Source organism: Nyctibius grandis, chromosome W, assembly GCF_013368605.1.
Source record: "Nyctibius grandis isolate bNycGra1 chromosome W, bNycGra1.pri, whole genome shotgun sequence".
In the NCBI taxonomy this organism is placed as follows: Eukaryota; Metazoa; Chordata; class Aves; order Nyctibiiformes; family Nyctibiidae; genus Nyctibius; species Nyctibius grandis.
Window position 1 is genome coordinate 6,752,156 of NC_090694.1, and position 21,701 is coordinate 6,773,856.

Genomic DNA, 21,701 nt, shown 5'->3' on the forward strand with positions numbered 1-21,701 from the left:
ATGAGGGGTAACAGTTTTAAACTGAGAGGGTAGATTTAGATTAGATATTAGGAAGAAATTCTTTCCTGTGAGGGTGATGAGACACTGGAACAGGTTACCCAGAGAAGTTGTGGGTGCCCCCTCCCTGGCAGTGTTCAAGGCCAGGTTGGATAGGGCTTTGAACAACCTGGTCTAGTGAAAAGGTGTCCCTTCCTGGGGCAGGGGGGTTGGAACCAGATGATCTTTAAGGCCCCTTCCTACCAAAACCACTCTATGATTCTATGATACTGTCTATCATTCATACCATTAGATGATTTTGATTAACAGCTACAAGTAAAAGTCCATCTCTTGCAAATGCACATAACAAAACTCCTCTCAATTTACAAACACACAGTGAGGAACCAAATTAACAAGAGAAGTCTGCTGCACCCTGTGGTTGTGGTATGGCAAAGAACTGAATAACAAAAGACAACAAAACAAAGAGGTTACTCAGATATACTGAAAGGGATGCTTTGTACATAGTAAAAAAAACTACAACATGCAAGATAAACACACAAAGCATGTATATTTGAAAAAAAAAAATCAAGTTTTCTTCAAAAACTTTACAAATGAAAAATACTTTGTATTTACCCGAGTTTAAAAATGATTTCTGAATGATGAGAATTATTTTTATGGGATAGGAATTTGGGCTATATGTATAGAACATGCAAATAAATATAGATATATGCCATATAACTAAAGTACTTGTATTCTAGCTAGGAACAGCTTCCTCAGACAGTGTAACATCATCCAACACAGGAATACTCAGAATTCAAAAATGGAAATCAATGGTATCCTGCTCTAAACTAAGAAGTTATGGATACCCCATCATTGGAAGTGTTCAAGGTCAGGATGGATAGGGCTTTGAGCAACCTGATCGTGAAAGTGAAAAACGTCCCTGCTCATTGCAAGGGGGTTATACTAGATGTTCTTTAAAAGGTCCCTTCCAACTCAAACCATTCTATGGTTCAATGATTCTAAGAAGATTCAAAACATGATAGAAAACACAAGAGAGATTCCATTTGGAAGCATGCCACCTAACAGACCAAAAAAGAAAAAAAGCATTAAGATGATAAAATGAAGTAAATAATAGTTAGTAATGAAGCTGAGTGAAAGTTGGCATAAAAAATTATTAGTAACATGGCTGAGAAATGTTGTTATAATTTCAGGCTGCAAGTACTACAGTATATATATGCACTTTGTGGTGGGTTGACCTTGGCTGGCTGCCAGGTGCCCACCAAGCTGCTCTATCACTCCCCCTCCTCAACTGGACATGGGGAGAAAAATATGACAAAAGGCTCATAGGTCAAGATAAGGACTCAGCAGTTACTGTCATGGGCAAAACAGACTCAACTCAGGGAACTTAATTTCATTTATTACCAATCAACAGTTAGAGTAAGATAATGATAAATAAAAAACAATTCTTAAAACATCTTCCCCCCCAACCCTCCCTTCTTCCCCAGCTCAATTTCACTCCTGATTTCTCTACCTCCTCCCCCTGAGCAGCACAGGGGGACGGGGAATGGGGGTTGCAGTCAGTTCATCACGCTTTGTCTCTGCTGCTCTTCTCACACTCTTCCCCTGCTCCAGCATGGGGTCCCATCCACGGGAGACAGTTCTTCACAAACTGCTCCAGCATGGGACCTTCCCACAGGCTGCAGTCCTTCAGGAACAGACTGCTCCAGAACAGGTTCCCCCATGGGGTCACAAGTCCTGCCAGCAAACCTGCTCCAGTGTGGGCTCCTCTCTCCACAGGTTCACAGGTCCTGCCAGGAGCCTGCTCCAGCACAGGATCACAGCCTCCTTCAGGCACATCCACCTGCTCCAGCATGGGGTCCTCCACAGGCAGCAGGTGGATATCTGCTCCACCATTAACCTCCATGGGCTGCAGGGGGATAGCCTGCCTTACCATGGTCCTCACCACAGGCTGCAGGGGAATCTCTGCTCCAGTACCTGGAGCACCTCTGTCAAGGTTTAAAGCTCAGCTGGCTATTAAACAGATGGCAGATGCTCTCTATTAACCCTTTCTTCCCCCCCCCCAAAGGGGAAGGAAAAGAGAAAAGGGAGACAGACTTACAGGTTGGAAAGTTAAAACCATTTTAATAAACTATAATAATGGACAACCTCCTCCTGAGGAAGACCATCAGCCTGCAAACAGCTGCTCTTTACTTAAAGAGCAAAGGATTCACTTAAGAACACTTCATTGAGAATAGTTCTTGCTTGCTTTTAAGATAAAGGAACCAGTTCACAGGGCCCTTTGAGGCATGAAACAAGTAAACGTGTTGAAGGTCACGTTCTGAATACAGAACTGACAAAGAACGATTGTTGATGTTTTGAGCCCAGAACTCTGTGGCTCCTGCCAGAATGGGTGATGGGTGCTTAGCATGTGAATGTTGATGTTACCTTGAACTGCGTAGTCCAGCTCCTGCTTGTAGTATTTAAATAGGATAGTAGAATAACAATAAATGTCTTTGCTTCTTTGAGCAGCAGAGTCCACACCTTCTTTTCAGCTCACTGCATCCTCCCCCTCCTTCTTAACTGACCTTGGTGTCTGCAGAGTTGTTTCTCTCGCATATTCTCCTCTCTTCTGGTTGCTGTTGCACAGCAGGTTTTTTTTTCCCCCCTTCTTAAATTACAGAGGCACTACCACCATCACTGATTGGCTCAGCCTTGGCCAGCAGCAGGTCCATCTTGGAGTCAGCTGGCACTGGCTCTATTGGGCATGGGGGAAAGCTTCTGGCATCTTCTCACAGAAGCCACCTGCTACCAAAACCTTGCCACACAAACCCAATACACACTTCTACACTGGGAATCTTACGCTCCATTTAATTTTTGTATTACCAGAAAGGCATTACCATGCTACTGACAAACTGAGTGAAGAGTGATGCTGCTTAGTAGGACAAGGAGGACATCATTACTAAGTTAATATCAAAAGGGCATCATTTAACAAAGGCAGTTGTACTATTTCAAATGTAGGGCATAATTTTAGCAAGTTACACAAGTTATACCTGCAGAGGACATATGCATTTAAAATCACACATACATGTATTTCACAGAGCAAGAGAAATGGACTATACATGTACTCAGGATCATTATTCAATTGCACTTTTAAGTGGTTTTATCAGTATAACTATTTCAGTACACGGTCCCAGCCCAAATAAAGAAACGTGTGTGTATACACATGTGCACACACACTCTTACATAGTCTAGGCATAGAGAGATGAAAAGGGGAACAGAAAACAAATAAAATACAAATATGCATAATGAAGAGAACGAGATATTTAGGGTATTCATAGCTGCACAGTATGCACTAGTAATATAAGAAAAACAAGGAAAGAAAACTATTAGTGCTATGCAAAAGACTTCCTGACACTAACACAAATGTGTGTGCAGGCATGTGTATGTATACATAGCCACCCACATGCAGTGATAAATACACTCAATTTTATTTAGGTGTAAGTTAATAATGAAGTATGGAATACATACATAAATGTGTCTGTGTTCGCGAGAGGGCTCGGAGTAACTGCACGCAGACCAATATGATCGTTAAGCAGATCTCGTTTATTCGCGTATCTGAGGGTACATTTATACTATTCTATTTCCGTGCACGCTCCGTGCACGTGTCATCTCTATTATGATTGGTTAGTATACCTTACTTGTACTAACATGATTGGTGAGCATGCTTTGTCCACGCGCCTCTATATTAGTTCTGATTGGCTTATGCTAAAAAGCTATATCTTGCAGCTGCAGCATTCTTACTTATTTTTCAACTTCCCCATATCTTGTTTGTCTCATAGCCAAGGTCCTCAACTTCCCCATATCTTGTTTGTCTCATAGCCAAGGTCCTCAACTTCCTCATATCTTGTTTGTCTCATAGCCAAGGTCCTTGTTCTGTATTATGATTGGCTAGTTTCATTACCACCCCCTGGACATAGCTCGTTCAGTACATGACCGTTGTCTTGTGGGAACCCCACATAAATGCTGTTGCATTAACCACTTTAAATACTTGAAAACGACCATCTTGTCCATATATGCATATATAATGTGACACGCTACGAACATACATATGCAAATATAAGTAGGTGCTTGTAACCATAAGCTAACTGGATGTTAATGTAAGTGTGTTCAATTGTAGCTGTGAATCCCCACTCTAAAGCACTTAATTATAAAAATCTTCCTCTTAAGCTAATTAACTTCAAATATCCTTGAACTTACCCAACATATTTAAAGTTATTTTCATGCCATCAAAGAATCAAAAAATGTGAGTACCAAACATTCTCCAGAGTAAAACAAAAGAGCACAAGCAGAAATCACCCAGTATCTGAGAGAAAAAAAAAAAACACAACACAACAACAAGACCCCCAAAACTAAAACAAAAAACCCCAAAAAACTGGTTACACACAATTTCCTTTTAAATTATTTATATATTTAGATCAATAGCTATTACAATTCAGATTAAATAATGTTATCATTCAGAAATATAAAGGCTGGTGAGAATATTACTGGGCCAGATTAACTTTGATCTGATCTAGTATGGCTGTTCTTACATTGTCATTAAATCTAATACGAACTGAGTGATTAAGCCTACACACAACACCGAAGAGGGAGACATTGCTCTCAAAATTCACTGTAGCTTCTGCGGCTCTAGTTTACTTAAGAGATTAGATGATTGCTTTAGGGCTTATTTTTTACCTCATTTTGTATGACAGCAGCATGCACTCCAACATCATTTTCTTCAGTAGAAGGCAACATGACTGATTCATCAGGCAGAATCTGCATCCAATGCCTAGAAGAAACATAAAAAAAAATTAAAATTAAATAAAGTATTCACTGTATTTAAAAATTATACAGGAGATTACTAAATGCAAAAAAGTACCATTCAAGTGACAAAAGTGACATTTGTCAAAGCTTAACTAGCACACAAATTATACAAATGCTAACCAATGTGAGAATATAGCTTTTACTTGAGCAATAACATTTAACAAACAAAAACGCTTTCAATCTATTCCATTTTTCAAAAAACTAATTGAAAAAAAAAACCCTACCTTGTGCTGCTGCAACTAATTCCCTAGACTCTGATTGCTGGCTCAATTTTCAAGCAGTCCTGATCTTTATTCCAAAGAAATAGCTCTCCTGTTGTAAGTATTCCTGCTAACCAAGCACCTGTGTTCATTGGGGGACAGATGTTTTGAATGATATTATTGTCAAGTACTTATAATTACTTCCCTTCCATCTTAGCCACAGTTCTAAAGCTGACAGTGAACTGGCAGATCCTTTAGATATTCTATCTTTCTAAACTGTTAGAACTACAAATAGAATGAGTTTGTAATATATTGAATAGAATAGACTATTTCAGTTGTAAGGGATTCACAATGATCATTTAGTCCAACTGCCTGAGCAATTCAGAGCTGATCAATTTAAAGCACGCTATTAAGGGCATTGTCCAAATGCCTCTTAAACACTGACAAGCATGGGGCATCGACCACGTCGCTACGAAGCCTGTTCCAGTCTTTGACTACCCTCTCGGTAAAGAAATGCTTCCTCGTGTCCAGTCTAAACCTCCCCTGAGGCAGCTTTGAACCATTCCTATGCATCCTATCACTGGATACCAGGGAGAAGAGATTAGCACCTCCCTCTCCACTTCCCCTCATGTCCACATTTAGCCTGCACCCAGGGCTAAACAATAAGCAGTTTTTCTCTCACCCAATGTCCCTTCCCCAAATGAGGAAGGGAATTGGGAAAAGGAGGGAGACTTGTAGGTTGAAGTTAAACAGATTTAATGAAATGAAGAAATCAATATAAATGACAACACAAAACACACAAAAATATACTTATCCACAGATCACTGGCAAGTTGCCGCAGAAATCACAATGAGGAAGAGGAACAATAGAGGAAAAGCGAGGAGAGCATGAAAAGCCCCACCTCTGCTCAGCAAGCCCTCTTTTTTACAGGGAGCTTGATGTCAATGATATAGAATACAGCTGTGGGCCAGCCAGGGTCAGCTGCTCTGGATTTAGCTGCTAATGGCCCTGATCACCATGGCTGGCCACAAACTGAAACAAAATCCCAGTAAAACCAGGACAGGATTCCACCCCTTATTCTATATCATTTACATCAAGTCACTACTATTTTCCCCATCCCTCAACATACATACACATCCATATATACACACAGATATTCTCTCCAGTCCATGAGCTATCTCTCCAAGAAGTCCATTGAATCAATTCAGTCCAAATCTGTGGGTTCCATTTCTCAGAATATTTCTCAGGGCAGGAAAAACATTGGTGTGGGATCCACTCAGTTAGCAGCTCGGGACCAAGCCTCAGTACAGTGTCATGGACTGTTGAAGTTGGGCACAGAAGGATGGTGTATTGCATCTTGATCGTGCAGTGCATCTATCTGCTGCAGCCCATGTTCAGGGTCTGGGGTGATTCTTACTATAAGAAATGACACTTAGCATCATACAGTTATTGGATATTCTTGCCCAGAATTAAATCTCCTTGGGGTACACGTTTAACTTCCCCATCCTCCTGCATCATCCACCAGGTGCACCCAGGTCCTTGAGCAAAAGTAATTCCACAAGTGGGTTTGCCTTTGCTTGAGGCAGGAATAATCCAAACTGTTTTCCCCAACATATTTCTTGCAGGAACCACTGGGACTTTATCCCCCTCTACAGTGCGCAGGAGTTTGGATTGAGCAGGACCAGCCCAGTTGATAGATCCCCTGGTATTAACTAACCAGGTGGCCTTTGATAGGTGTTCATCCCAATTTTTGAAAGTCCCATCACCCATTGCTTTCAGTGTAGTCTTCAACAGTCCATTACATAGTTCTACTTTCCAAGCAGCTGGTGCATGGCAGGGGATGTGATATATCCCTTCAATACCATGCTCTTTAGCCCAGGTGTCTATGAGGCTATTTTGGAAATGAGCCCCCTTGTCTGACTCGATTCTTTCCAGAGTGCCATGTCACCACAAAATCTGCTTTTCGAGGCCCAAAATAGTGTTACAGGCATTGGCATGAGGCAGCCGGTACTTGCTTCCACCATTGTGAGCACATGAAGCGCTTGCCTTGTCAGGTTCATGGAAGTGAGATGTAATCAATTTGCCAGGCCTCTCCATACTGATACTTCAGCCATCGTCCTCCATACCACAGGGGTTTTAGTCACTTGTCTTGTTTAATTGCAGCACAAGTTTCACATTCATGGATGACCTGTGCAATGGTGTCCATGGTCAAATCCATCCCTAGGTCACGGGCCCATCTGTATGTGGCATCTCTGCCTTGATGACCTGATGTATTATGGGCCCACAGAGCTAAAAATAGTTCACCTTTATGCTGCCAGTCCAAGTCTACTTGAGCCACCTGAATCTTAGCAGCTTGATCCACCTGCTGGTTGTTTTGCTGTTCCTCAGTGGCTCTGCTCTTGGGTACGTGGGCATCTATGTGACATACCTTCACAACCAGCTTCTCTCATCAGGTAGCAATATCCTGCCATAATTCAGCTGCCCAGATGGGTTTGCCTCTGTGCTGCCAGTTGTTCTTCTTCCAGTGCTTCAGCCATCCCCACAGGGCATTTGCTACCATCCACCAGACAGTATACAGGTAGAGTACTGGCCATTTTTCTCTCAGTAATACCTAGAGCCAGCTGGATGGCTTTTACCTCTGCATACTGACTCAAATCACCTTCTCCCTCAGCTGCTTCTGCCACTCATCATGTAGGACTCCACACAGCAGCTTTCCACTTTCGTTGCTTGCCTACAATGTGGCAAGATCCATCAGTGAACAAGGCATGATGCTTCTCATTCTCTGATAGTCTATTGTACGGTGGGGCCTCTTCAGCGTGCATCACCTCCTCCTCTGGCACCATTCCAAAAATCTTTGCTTTCGGGCCAGTCCATGATTACTTCCAGAATTCCTGGGTCATTCAGGTTTCCTATTCGAGCCTGCTGAGTAATCAACGCAACCCACTTACTCCATGTAGCATCAGTTGCATGATGTGCAGAGGAAGTCTTCCCTTTAAACATCCAGTTCAACAGTGGCAAACAAGGGGCCAGGAGGAGCTGTGCATCAGTACCAGTTACTTCTGAGGCAGCTCCAACTCCTTCATAGGCTGCCAGTATCTTTTTCTGTTGGAGTATAACAGTCCTCTGATCCTCTGTATCACTGGCTCCAAAACCCCAGGTGTCAACCTCGAGTCTCCCCTGGTGCCTTTTGCCAGAGGCTCCAGGTAGGACCATTCTCCCCAGCTGCAGTATAGAGGACATTCTTTACATCTGGTCCCATCCGGACTGGTCCAAGGGCCACTGCATGAACTATCTCTTGTTTAATTTGCTCAAAAGCCTGTTGTTGCTCAGGGCCCCATTTTAAGTCATTCTTCTTCCGAGTTACTTCATAGAGAGGGCTCACAATCAGACTGTAATGGGGAATGTGCATCCTCCAGAAGCCTACTACGCCTAGGAAAGCTTGGGTCTCCTTTTTGTTAGTTGGCAGAGACATGGCTGTTATTTTGTTGATCACATCCATTGGGATCTGATGGCGGCCATCTTGCCACTTGATCCCTAAAAACTGGATCTCTTTTGCAGGTCCCTTGATCTTTCCATGTTTGATGGCAAAACCAGCTTCTAGAAGGATTTGAATTACTTTTTCCCCTTTCTCAAAAACTTCTCCTGCTGTATTACCTGTTGCCGCTTGTCTGCGGCAAGCTCCGTTCGGTTGCTGGCTGGCCTGAGGCTATCCGCACCCCAGGGCCATTGAGCACTGACACCAATGTGAGGATGCAACAAATGGCGTTTATTTAACTGCGCAACAGCCTTATATAGTCGTCTTGTCCCGTACGAACTCGCACGATAATGACACATCCTGCTCCTTTCGCCACGCCTACCTTCCGTTACAGCCCGAGATTTTCCGGTCGCCGTACCCTAATCTACCTACATTTCCCCCTCCCCATGCTTCAAGTCATGCGAAGTAAAGCGTATCGCTGATTCTGGAGCCTTGCGTCAAAGCGTAAGCGTAACTGGTGGATACAACATCCTAAAATAGGAAAACCAAAACATGTTAGGAGAATAACTCCAACAACAACAGCAGCAACTATTATGAGTTTGTCCCAAGAAAACCAAGACATTAGCCATCCCCAGACACTAGCTCCGATATCAGCTAGCCATTGCCATTTAACTGGATCCTCCTTAGCTATTTCTACCAAGCTATCCGCTGCCTTCTGGAGGATTACATTACGTTCCTGGATCTGTTAAAGCTAACGTAAAGACTCCCGCAGCGCCTTTCCAGACAGGGAAAGATAAGAACTCCCCTGCATAAACAGTTCTCACTGGTTATTACCTCGCCATCATCCAGTTCCACTCTCAATGTCCCTAAGTCCCTCTTTCTTCATCAAGGCAGTCGCCTGCCTCGTCTCTCAGGTTTCAGGAAGATGCCCATGGGTTCTAAGGTGCCAAATATGCACCACCCATATGGCTCTCTTGGGTAGAAACATTTGTGAACAGTACCATTACATAATAATACTAACGGGTGCTGCAGACAAAAAGGGAGTATCCCTTATATCCATTTCGTCCACAACGAGGGAACTATTTACAGTAGTGTTCCGCCCTGGCTGGAAACGTTCCCCCCAGAGCTTTGGTCCTCAACAGTACCGTGTCTGGTTATGTACCCGAGCCCAGGTTCTCCAGTAAGATTCCCTTGCAACTCCTGAGATGCAAAGCAAAAGCAAGCTAATCATGAGCGCATTGTTCAAAGCTTTCGTTTCACTCAGCAACGGTCGCCGTTCCTCATCTTTCTTGGCGCCCCGCCGCTTTACCAGGCTCTCTGTACTGTTATGACTCCTCACGTCTGAAGGTCGAGGCTGGTGCTGTTTCGGCTTCCCCCACAGGTACTCCTGCAAAACATAAAGCTCGGACAGCGTACATATTACTTCGGGTTAGGATTTTGTTTTAAATCAGGGCGCAAACAGCGTGTAGGGACCCACTGTATAACATCATCCCGTTTGATGGCGGCATACCCCCTCCCGTGATGTAGCAGCTCCCAACCTGTTTCCCACTCCGCTGTCCCAGGGAACCGAACCTTGACTGGGGGGCCCACTTCTGGCACCCCTGGACCCCAATGTTGCTCAATTGGGGCACGCTCTTGGTCTCCCCGGGCAAAATGATTTAAAGAATAAAGAGCGTGATGTAAAATGTGAGATTGGTAGTTGACAGGAATTACATCTGGGAATCCTTCCCCCTCCCCAAGAATCTTAATTCTGTGTTTTAGCGTCTGATTAGTGCGCTCTACAATGGCCTGCCCGGTAGAATTATACGGAATGCCGTGTTTTGTAGAGGGGTTTTTGGAGCAGAATGGTCATGTAATGAGCCAGAAGTATGAGAGTATGGAGTGAAGGCCTAGCTGCGTGAGAAGATTCATGTAGCTAGTGTCAACAAGCCGACCTTCGAGAGATGAGGAAAAACAGCAGCTGAGCAAACAAGAATTGAGGGAGTAGCCGGTGGGAGCCGAACACGGAGGAGAAGAAACAAGAACTGATGGAGCCAATTAAGGAAGGACCAGTGGCAGAGCAGTGACCAATCAACACATCAAAGAAGAGTATGTTTAGTAATATTAACGAATAGCAATGCACATGCTTACAGCCAGGGAAAGTACAAAATGTATAAAAGGGACAGCTTATGCTTAATAAAGCGTCTTCACTTTGATTCACGTTGGATTTTGTGGAGGCGTGTTCCTTCTCCTCAGATGGTGACCCTGATGAGACACTGATCGACGGCAAGTTCGGGGAATAGCCCAGAAGGAGGAGTACGGCTCAGCAGGTCTGAAGACCGGGGCGAGACGGAGGACGACTCACAAGAAAAGAAAAGAACGTTGCAATGGGACACTTAGTGAGGTGAGCAGCCGGGGGAAAAAGGAGATGGGCCAAAATATTTCTAAAGAAGAAAGTGCGATAGTAAGGCTTCTCCTACATATCCTCTCTAAGAGAGGAGTGAAACATGATGAGCATTTGCTCCGGAGACTGTTAGTTTGGTGTTGAGAGCATGGGTTCCCTTCGGACCCCCAGAGCGCTTTTAAGGTGGACACTTGGGAAGATATTGGAAAGGGTTTATGGGACGCGATAAGCAGTGGGGAAAAGGAGGCAATAGAACTGGCAACTGCATGGAGGGCTGTTCTTACTGCTCTTCAAGAAATGAAAGCAGAGAGGGCTGTTGCAGCAGGGGCTTTTACGGCTCTGCGTCCAACAGAGGTTAACCCTGGGGCGAGAGGTCTTCGTGTTTTTGGTCAGCCGCCAATACCGGTTTTTTCAAACCCCTCCGCACCATCAGAAGAGCAGGAAAAAATTGAAATACCCCCTAAACCAACAGGGGAGCCCCCTAAGCCGGAGGAAATGGAGGTTGATGAGCATCAGCCCGAGCCCACCCCCCCACCCTTCAAGCCTCCGCGAGCCGCCAATCTCGCAAATCGCGCCGAATACGAATATCCCCCTCTGCCCCCTTCGTCTCCCCCATCGCCTGCCGGCGGTCCAGGGAAATTTAAGGATCCGGTGGCTTGGGCGGAAAAATTGTTAGCAAAATTACAAGACCTGGAAAGACAGACGACCTTAACTGAGCGACAACATAAGGAGGAGCAGAGGAGAGAAGAAGAAGAAAGGGAACGCCTACGCGGGGGGGCCAGGGGGGGTGCTGAGGCGGCTGGGACTAGCCGCATGAGAAACATGGATGGGAATGTTGGTATGCACTCTGTCATGGGGGAACGGGGGAGGAGACGATCCGCGATTACGGTGGCGAGGAGTTATACAGAATGCGCTGGTGGAGGGGGAGATTCTGCCCACAGCTTTCCCAGTTATTTTGGGAAATCAGAGAGAACCACCGCGCTGGGTAGGATTACAGTGGGAGATTGTTAAGGAGGCACGGAAAGCGGTACAACAAAATGGGTTGCATGCACCTTATACCCAAGCATTTATAAATAGTATCTTTATGTCTACGCTTTTAACACCTTTTGATTTTAAGCAATTGATGGCGATGATTTTAACCCCGATGCAGGAACTCTTGTGGCGGACGAGGTGGCATGACGCAGCACAGGCTGCAGCGGTGGAAAACCTGGGGAGGGGAGATAATGATCCACTTTTAGGGATAACATTTGACCAACTGGTGGGAGAAGGGCAGTTTAGTGATCCACAACGACAGGCACGACTTAGACCAGAAGCCTTGGCACTTACTGCCACCTTAGCCCGAGAGGCTTTTAAAACCCTCCCAGAAGATGGGAAAGTAATTCCTGCCTATACAAAAATAAGGCAAGGTCCATCTGAGCCTTATATGACATTTTTAGAAAGATTGCGTGAAGCATTGGAAAGGGCATCGCTGACCGATGTAGCTCGAGAGGCGTTGCTAATGTCGTTGGCAGTCGACAATGCTAATCCTACTTGTAAGCGCATTTTACAGACATTACCCAAAAATTCTAGCCTGGCAGAAATGATGGAGGCGTGTGAGCGCGTAGGAACAACGGAAGAAACAGCAGGATACATGGCGTCAGCCTTTGCGGCTGCGGTGAAACCTCTAGTACGATCAGGGAGAGGCGATCAGGGACCAAAATGTTACAACTGTGGCAAACCGGGACACCTTAAGGCTCAATGCCGAGTAAAAAGTCACGAGTTTGCAGGGACCTGCAATCACTGCCGGAAATACGGTCACCGTGCAGATGAATGCCGATCTAGATTCACTAAGCAGGGAACTCGGCTGGGAAACGGGGGGGGGGCGAGCGCGAGGAGACCCAGCGCGATGACACAAAACAGGTCTTCCACCCGGGCTGCCTGGATGGCGTCGCCGCCGCCACAAGAGGGAGTGCTGGGGTGGACATTGCCACAGCAGTAGAGGTGACTCTGATAGACCCGCAAGTACAATGTATACCCACCGATATGAAAGGCCCACTGGGTCATGGGTTGAGTGCCTTACTTATCGGGCGATCCTCTACGACCCGAAAAGGTCTTTTCGTTTTACCCGGTATAATCGATGCCGATTTTACAGGGGTCATATCTATTATGGTATGGACCCCCCTGCCACCAATTCATATACCCAAAGGAGAAAAAATTGGACAACTGGTCCCCTTTAAATCAGCTGTGCCCACAGCTGGGAATCAGATAAGAGGGGTTGGGGGTTTTGGATCAACAGGCCAGGCTGACATTTATCTGGCAATGGATATCAGCAAGGCAAAACCAACAGAACGGGTAACACTAAAAGAACCTGGTGGGAAAACTTGCGTGGTCATTATGCTGATTGATACTGGAGCAGACGTTACAATAATCAGTCAAGCAGCGTGGCCTCATTCGTGGCCATTGGAGATCCCCCCTACGCCCATTTTGGGGGTCGGGGGAATACAGACCACTAAAATCAGTACAAATGTGATTTGTTGCAAATTGCAGGATGGGAGTACCTGTACAGTAAGACCATATGTGATGCCTGTCCCCATTTGTTTACTGGGGAGAGATGCATTAAGTCAATTAGGGGCACGTTTGGTAACTAACAGTGAGGGTTTTTAGAGGCGGCCATTGATGAAGGGCGACCAATCCTAAAACTAACCTGGAAAACAGAAACCCCAGTTTGGGTCGATCAATGGCCGCTGTCTGCAGAAAAAATCGCCCACCTTGAAAGCTTGGTACAGGAGCAACTGGAAAAAGGTCATATTGAGCCCACAACAAGCCCATGGAACACCCCAATATTTACTATTCCAAAAAAAAGTGGCAAATGGCGCTTGTTACATGACCTTTGAAAAATCAATGAGGTCATGGATGATATGGGAACCCTACAACCAGGGCTCCCATCCCCCAATATGATCCCTAAAGATAGGAACATTTTAATCATTGACTTAAAAGATTGTTTCTTCACCATCCCTTTGCACCCTGATGACTATCAGAAATTTGCTTTTTCGGTGCCATCAGTGAACAAAGCTGCACCTATGAAATGCTGTCATTGGGTTGTGTTACCACAGGGAATGAAAAATTCACCGACAATGTGTCAAATGTATGTGGCCTGGGCACTTGCTCCTGTGCGAAGGAATTTTCCAAATTTGATTATATACCATTATATGGATGACATTCTAATAGCAGGGAAACAATTGGATAAAAAACAATTGATTCATACACTGCAGACTGAACTAGCAAAAGGTGGATTGCAAATAGCTCCAGAAAAGGTACAACAGGAGGAAAACTGGAAGTACCTTGGGTGGGAAATTACCAAAACAACTGTTAGACCCCAAAACCTAGAAATTCGTGTGAATATCAGTACTTTAAATGATGTACAAAAACTGTTGGGAGACCTCAATTGGGTGCGAACCCTGTGTGGTCTCACCAATGCTGAATTGGCACCTTTGATGCAATTGCTAAAGGGAGGAGGCGGTGCAGATGCCCCCCGCACATTGACACAGGAAGCTGAGCAGGCATTGAAACACCTGAGTACCAAAATAGCTATGGCATACACTCACCGTTGGGACCCAGATTACAGTATTGGAGTATTGGTTATCAATCACGATCGCCACCCCCTGGCATTAATTATGCAGTGGGTGACTGACAAGGATCCTCTACATGTGCTGGAATGGATCTTTTTGCCTATGCAACCAAAACGTACCATCACTACGAAAGTAGAGGCCATAGCACAACTTGCAATGAAAGGAAGGCAGAGGGTTGTAGAGATAGCAGGTGTCGAACCTGCTTTTTTGGTTATTCCACTGGTTGCAGAGTATCTACAATGGGCATTACAAAATTCCATACCATTACAAGTTGCGTTATTGGATTATAGGGGCGAGTTGAAGGTACATCTACCCCCTCACAAATACTTCTCCGTGCTGCAATTGGGTCAATGGGAAGAATTACCAAAAAGGTCAGAACGTCCGGTCAGTGGTGTCACCGTTTTTACAGATGCTGGAGGCAAAGCTCAAAAAGCAGCACTAACATGGTTAGACAATGGGAAGTGGCATGATGTAATTTTATCTGACATTCAAGGGTCTACACAACAATTAGAATTGCGAGCTGTGGTGGAGGTCTTCCGGCGATGGAACACAGCACCTGTTAATGTGGTATGCGACTCTTTATATGTCGTAGGGATTGTCCAGAGGATGGAGCGTGCTCTGCTCAAAGAGATAGCTAATGAACAACTATACCAACTTTTTCATGAATTATGGCTTTTGCTGACAGAGCGACTGCATCCATATTTCATCACACATATCCGTAGTCACACAGGACTCCTGGAAGGCTTAGCTGAAGGCAGTGCTCGGGCAGACAAACTTGTCGCACCTGCCTGGGCTGCGCCTTCAATTGATCGCTTCGCTCAAGCACAACGATCCCATGCCTTTTTCCATCAATCTGCTAAGGTACTGCGGCGTCAGTTTGGGCTACGCAGTGCAGATGCACGTGGGATAGTCCAGTCCTGTCCAGACTGTCAACATCTTGGGGGTGGTTTAGCACCTGGTGTCAACCCCCGCGGTACTGGACCGTTGGAGATATGGCAAATGGATGTAACGCACATCCCCGAATTTGGACGGCTGAAATATGTCCACGTGAGTGTTGACTGTTTCTCCCTTGCTACCTGGGCTACAGCACAAACAGGCGAATCCAGCAAACACGTTCAACGACACATGCGTTCTGCTATTGCAGCCCTGGGCATTCCACAGACGATTAAAACGGACAATGGCCCAGGCTATGTGGCACGTGCCACACAGGACTTTTTCCAACTGTGGGGTATAACGCATGTAACAGGTGTCCCACATTCACCAACGGGACAAGCTATTGTGGAGCGCATGAATCAAACTCTGAAACACCTTTTACAAAAACAAAAAGGGGGAGAGCCAGGGCTATCTCCTCCTGACAGGTTGTGTAAAGCGCTTTATGTACTAAACTTTTTACGCTTGCCACAGGACTACTCTGTACCTCCAGCAGTAAAACATGGTGCAGGGTTAAAGGGAGGTATGGAGGCTTTTCAGAAAGAACAGGAACAAGCCAAAGTGATGGTAAAAAATGGGGTGACTGGTGTGTGGGAAGGTCCAATGAAATTAATAACGTTGGGTCAAGGGTATGCATGTGTCGTTACAGATACAGGAGCCAAATGGGTACCAGCTAAGTGGGTGAAGCCGTGGCTACAAAAACAACCTGAACTACAGGAGCCAACTCAGGATCTGCCTCGGAACACTGACCTCTCGAGAGATCCAGTGCCCTGACTGCGGGAAGTGTGAAAAAAGGTTTGCGTGGGAGGTATAGAAAAGGGAGCAAAAGGCGTAGTCATGATGAAGCAAGGGGTTGTTTTTTCTGTGTTAAGCCTGCTTTGGATCCTGGACCTGACAAAAGGTCATCAACCGATAGTCCTTCCGCCGACACCGTGGAAGGGGAGTCACAACGTTTGGGTGACTCTGATGCGGAGCTTGAACCAGACACAGTTTTGTGCCTCCTTAGCTCAGCCTGAACAACCCTTTCATACATTTCTAGTGGGGGTCCCCTTAAACAGATCTGAAAGTAAGGAGATAGTGGCAGGGTTGAATGTGCTGAAACAGAGCCTCTGTGAGAATGCAATGAAATGTGGCGAACATTGGGATTTATGGGACGATAGCTTGCCTGTCAGTCCCTTAGAGCCCCAAGAACTTGACATCCTAGGAACTTTAGAGGCAGAATCCTGTGTGTTTTTCAATTACACAGAGGGATCAAACATTTATCAGAACGACATAAAGAGATTACAAGATGTCACACCCAGTAATCCATTGTGGCAAAATGAATCTATCTGGTGTGCAAACGTAGGGCGCAGTCGAACAGAGCCAGCACCGGATTTGGCCATGCCTAGAAAATTACCAGGTTTATTCCTAATTTGTGGAGATAGGGCTTGGCCAGGGCTGCCCAGTAAAAAACTGGGAGGTCCGTGTACCATAGGTAAATTAAGCTTACTAATGCCTACACGAAAGGTCATATTAAACCACACTAACCTACACAAGATTAAAAGAAGTGTCACTACCTTAGGGAAAGAATGTAAAGATGAGGTAGAACTATGGTCTAGGACCAAAGTAGTTCTTTCTTCTATTTTTGCACCAGGTGTTGCTGCTGCACAAGGACTAACACAATTGCGAAACTTAGCTTGCTGGGTTGCAAAAAGAGCTGATCAAACTTCTAGAATTTTAGGAACATTAGCCAATGATGTAGATAGTATCCGACATGCTACCTTACAAAATAGAGCTGCTATAGATTTTTTATTATTAGTGCACGGTCACGGATGTCAGGAGTTTGATGGGATGTGTTGCATGGATCTGAACGATCATTCCAGGTCAATTCATAAGCAGATCAAAGAGCTCATGGATGCCACACAGAAAATACGGGAATAGCATGGGTTCCTGGATGACTGGTTGGGTAATTTGGGAATTGGAGGGTGGCTGGTCGGATTGATTAAAATGCTATTGATGGGATTGTTTGTGATTTGTATTATCATCCTTGTATTACCGTGTTTATTCTCCTGCTTGCAAAGGGCCCTGCAGCGGACAATAAACACGGCCTTTCTGGCTCAAGAAAAGAAAGGGGGAATTGTAGAGGGGTTTTTGGAGCAGAATGGTCATGTAATGAGCCAGAAGTATGAGAGTATGGAGTGAAGGCCTAGCTGCGTGAGAAGATTCATGTAGCTAGTGTCAACAAGCCGACCTTTGAGAGATGAGGAAAAACAGCAGCTGAGCAAACAAGAATTGAGGGAGTAGCCGGTGGGAGCCGAACACAGAGGAGAAGAAACAAGAACTGATGGAGCCAATTAAGGAAGGACCAGTGGCAGAGCAGTGACCAATCAACACATCAAAGAAGAATATGTTTAGTATTATTAACCAGTAGCAATGCACATGCTTACAGCCAGGGAAAGTACAAAATGTATAAAAGGGACAGCTTATGCTTAATAAAGCGTCTTCACTTTGATTCACGTTGGATTTTGTGGAGGCGTGTTCCTTCTCCTCAGTGTTTGAGCGTGATACCCCACCGCTGACACCACTGACGTGTGGTATGAGCAATAAAACAGGGGCCATTATCAGTTTTGATCTCGACAGGTAGGCCTAGACAAGCGATTGCAAGATTCCAATGTAGCTGAATGGAGCGTGCTGTTTGTTTCCGATGCGGGGTGGCCACAATCATCATACTGTAAGTGTCCACTGTGACTGCCAGCCATGGTTGAGGTCTGAGCTGAGGACATAGGGTGAAGTCTGATTGCCATATGCCGTTAGGCTTCAGTCCACGGGGGTTGACCCCAGCACTCCATAACGGTGAACGTTGACAGTACAGGCAGGTCGCAACGACCTCTCGAGCCTGCGTGAGAGGGATGCCACAGCGTTTTGCGAGCGCTCGTGCTCCGATATGCAGAAAGCCGTGGAGATCTTTGGCTTCAGATAGTGTCCATATCTTATTCGCTGCTTTGTCTGCCATCGCATTGCCTTCTGTAAAGGGGCCTGGATAGCGTTGATGTCCGTTAACGTGGATGATTGAACATGTTTGTTGGCGCTGCTGTAGCGCATCCTCTAGCATACAGGCTATGGCTGAACCGGTGTATCCTGCAGTAGTCATTTTTTGTGCCAATTTCCAAATGAAAATGGAGTCTGTGACGATGTTAATGTGTTGATTGGATTCCATCTGCACCGCCAATGACACTGCCTTGGCTTCTAGATGCTGCACGCTTGAATTGCTGTCCGTGTATGTGACCTTCCTCCATTGTTTTTCTGAGGCCCATACCACAGCGGCTGTACTAGTACGTGAAGATGCATCGGTGAAATAGATGGTTCCAGGCTTTGGGGTTGATAGTACTCGAATCTTGATCATGGGCTGGCAGGTCTGGAGATTCTGGAGCAAGGGGTGTGACTGGCCAGGGATTATCCTTCCATGATATGTGTGCAGAGCTAGCATAATTTCATCATCAGTTGCAGCTAAGGTATCCCACACTGTTGGGGTCCGCGCGAGGAAGGAACTACAGCACACCAATATGGTGCTCTAGTAGCTTCTTTATTTTGGTTAACACACACTTTTATAACCTACATACTCTCTTATGTAATGGTTACACACTAAGCTATTGGTTACAAGTATTGTCCATAATCTGGCTGCGTGCCACCTCTACTGTTCTGATTGGATACTTACTATAAACTTAAGCAAGCCACATCCCTATGCTTTCTTGCTATCTCATGCTATTACATAACAGTGTACTGGTATGTTCTCTCTATAACTTTCCCACGGTCCAGGCCCCTACACCACACCTTTCTTTTGAACGGCACATGAATCTCCTCTGGATCACGTCCAAAGTGTCGAACAGCAGCCGTTCTAACCTTTTGGAGTAGCAACGCGGTGGCTCTAATATATGTCATATACGCGGTCGTCATTTGGCTAGAGAAGAGCCACAGCAGGACTTGAGGGTATCGTCCTGGCTGCTGTGTGAGAGCTCCTGTTGCCTCCGCTGAACCCAACATGACCAGAGCAACAATAGGTTCTTTGGGGTCCCATCTGCTAATGCTCGCCGTAGCCAGGAGCTTCTCGATCTGTCTCAGGCTTTCTTCTCCTGCTTTTGATATTGTTCTTGGCTCCCATAGGTGTTTCCCTTTTAACAAATCATAAAATGGCACCATGACCTCTGGAGGGATCCCGATGATCGGTCGCATCCATTGCAGGGCTCCGACTAACTTCTGCACATCATGCAGGGTGGAAATTTTTGGATTTAACTGGATGTTCATAGGACGTACCGTGTTCCCTGTTATACAGGTGCCCAGGTAGGAAACGTCATCTCCTCTTTGGGTTTTTGCGTCTGCGATGAAAAGGCCGACACTCTGGAGTGATGCTGTTACTTCTTCCTCCATTTTTTCCACTTGGGGTGTTTCTGGGGCCGCCAACAGGATGTCGTCCATGTAATGAATAATCACCGCTTCAGGAAAATGTGCACGCACCGGCGAGAGCACTTGGGCCACCACATATTGGCAGATGGTTGGTGAGTTCTTCATGCCTTGAGGAAGGACCTTCCATTGATAGCGTGTAGCTGGCTCCTCCAAATTTGTAGTTGGGACAGAGAATGCAAACCTGTGCCGGTCCTTAGGATGTAATGGGATGGAGAAGAAGCAATCTTGAATATCCATTACCACAATTGGCCATCCCCTAGGGATTGCTGAGGAAAGGGGTAGGCCAGGTTGCAGTGCCCCCATGTCGCACATCTGTTGGTTCACTGCTCGTAGGTCATGCAAAAGACGAAATTTACCAGACTTCTTTTTTATAACAAATATGGGTGTGTTCCAAGGGCTAAAGCTCTCCTCAAGGTGGCCTTGCTCTAACTCTTGTTGTATTATTTGCTGCGCAGCTATAAGCTTTTCCTTGTTTAATGGCCACTGCTCCACCCAGACAGGATCATTGTTTTTCCATTGCAGCGGTATCGGTGAAACTGCTGGGGCAGTGGCCCTTAGGATAAATTTGTTACCTTTTTTCCTTGATGCTGAAAGCCGGGAGCAACATTGGTGATTTGCATCCCCAGGGCAGCAAGCACATCGCAGCCTATCAGGGACTCCGACAGATCTGTTACATAGGGTTGCGAGATGGCTTGTAGTCTGCGCCCATCAGGTTCATACAGGGTGAATCGAATGAGTTCCTTACTTTTATACGTGGAGGTGGTGCCTCCCACCCCGGCTATGTAGCCGGCGCCTTCCAATGGCCACTGTGGCGGCCACATATGGAAGGATACGACAGAAACATCTGCTCCGGAATCAAGCAACATATTCAAAGCCATAAATCCTGCCTCGGGGTGTTCGACTATTTCCATGCAAACTCGGGTGATCGGTCGTTGTTTAAAATCTAGTGCCAGGGCCACTGATGGCCCCCTACCTGGTCCTGCTTGCCCTGAGGGCTGTATGAAGGGATTCCGGGGGCAAAAACTGGGTTCTGCGGGAAGGCTGGCCCCCGGGCCTGGCCTCCCCGCCTCCCGTTTCCCTGGGTTTTTCTACAATCTCGGGCCATATGTCCTGTTCTTCCACATGCCCAACACGGCCCCAGTGCATTTCTGGTCTCATGTCCTCTTTTAGTAGGACAGTGCATCTTTATGTGACCTTTTCCTCCACAGTTGTAACATCTGCCTCTAGACTGGTTACCACGGGGAAAGGCTGCTGCAACTTGCAACAGTGTCTGGACAGTTGTGTCAGAAACTCGGGACTGACGTTCCAATACAAACCTAATTATTTGTGCCAAATTGGATCCTTTAGGTAAATGCTGTAATATATCTTTCACGGAGTCATTACTCTGTTGCTTTATGCACTCTATCATTACGGCAGGGCGAGCCTCCTCTGGCAAATCAGAGTCCTCTATTGCCCTTTGTAGCCGATCACAAAACACCTCAAATTGCTCCGCATTTGCCTGCTTGATTTTTGTCCAGGGAGGCTCCGATTTCACCACCCTAGCCACTTCCTCATAAGCAATTCTTGAGGCCTCTGTTGTAGCAGTTATTTCTCTAGTCGGCAAGCCTCCTGCCTGCTGTTGTGGTGTTAACATGTTCGCGGCTTTCCCCACAAGCCTGTCATAAGTGGTTCCTGCAAGCGGATGGTCTGCACTGGCGGCTGCAGCGGCAGCTAATCGGTAACACCTTGTCTGCCAGGCCTCCTTCCAGATTGCCCATGAGCTTGGGGTCAGCACGGATTGTGCTAGCTGTCGTATATCTGTGGGCAACAGGCCCTGAGCATGTATG

The 21,701-nt window shown here is 45.9% G+C and overlaps 1 pseudogene; it reads right to left on the reverse strand.

Annotated features, from left to right (window-relative positions):
* Positions 1 to 277: 277 nt before the first annotated feature.
* LOC137675657 (ciliogenesis and planar polarity effector 1-like) overlaps positions 278 to 21,701 on the reverse strand; it is a 28,770-nt pseudogene continuing 7,346 nt past the window's right edge.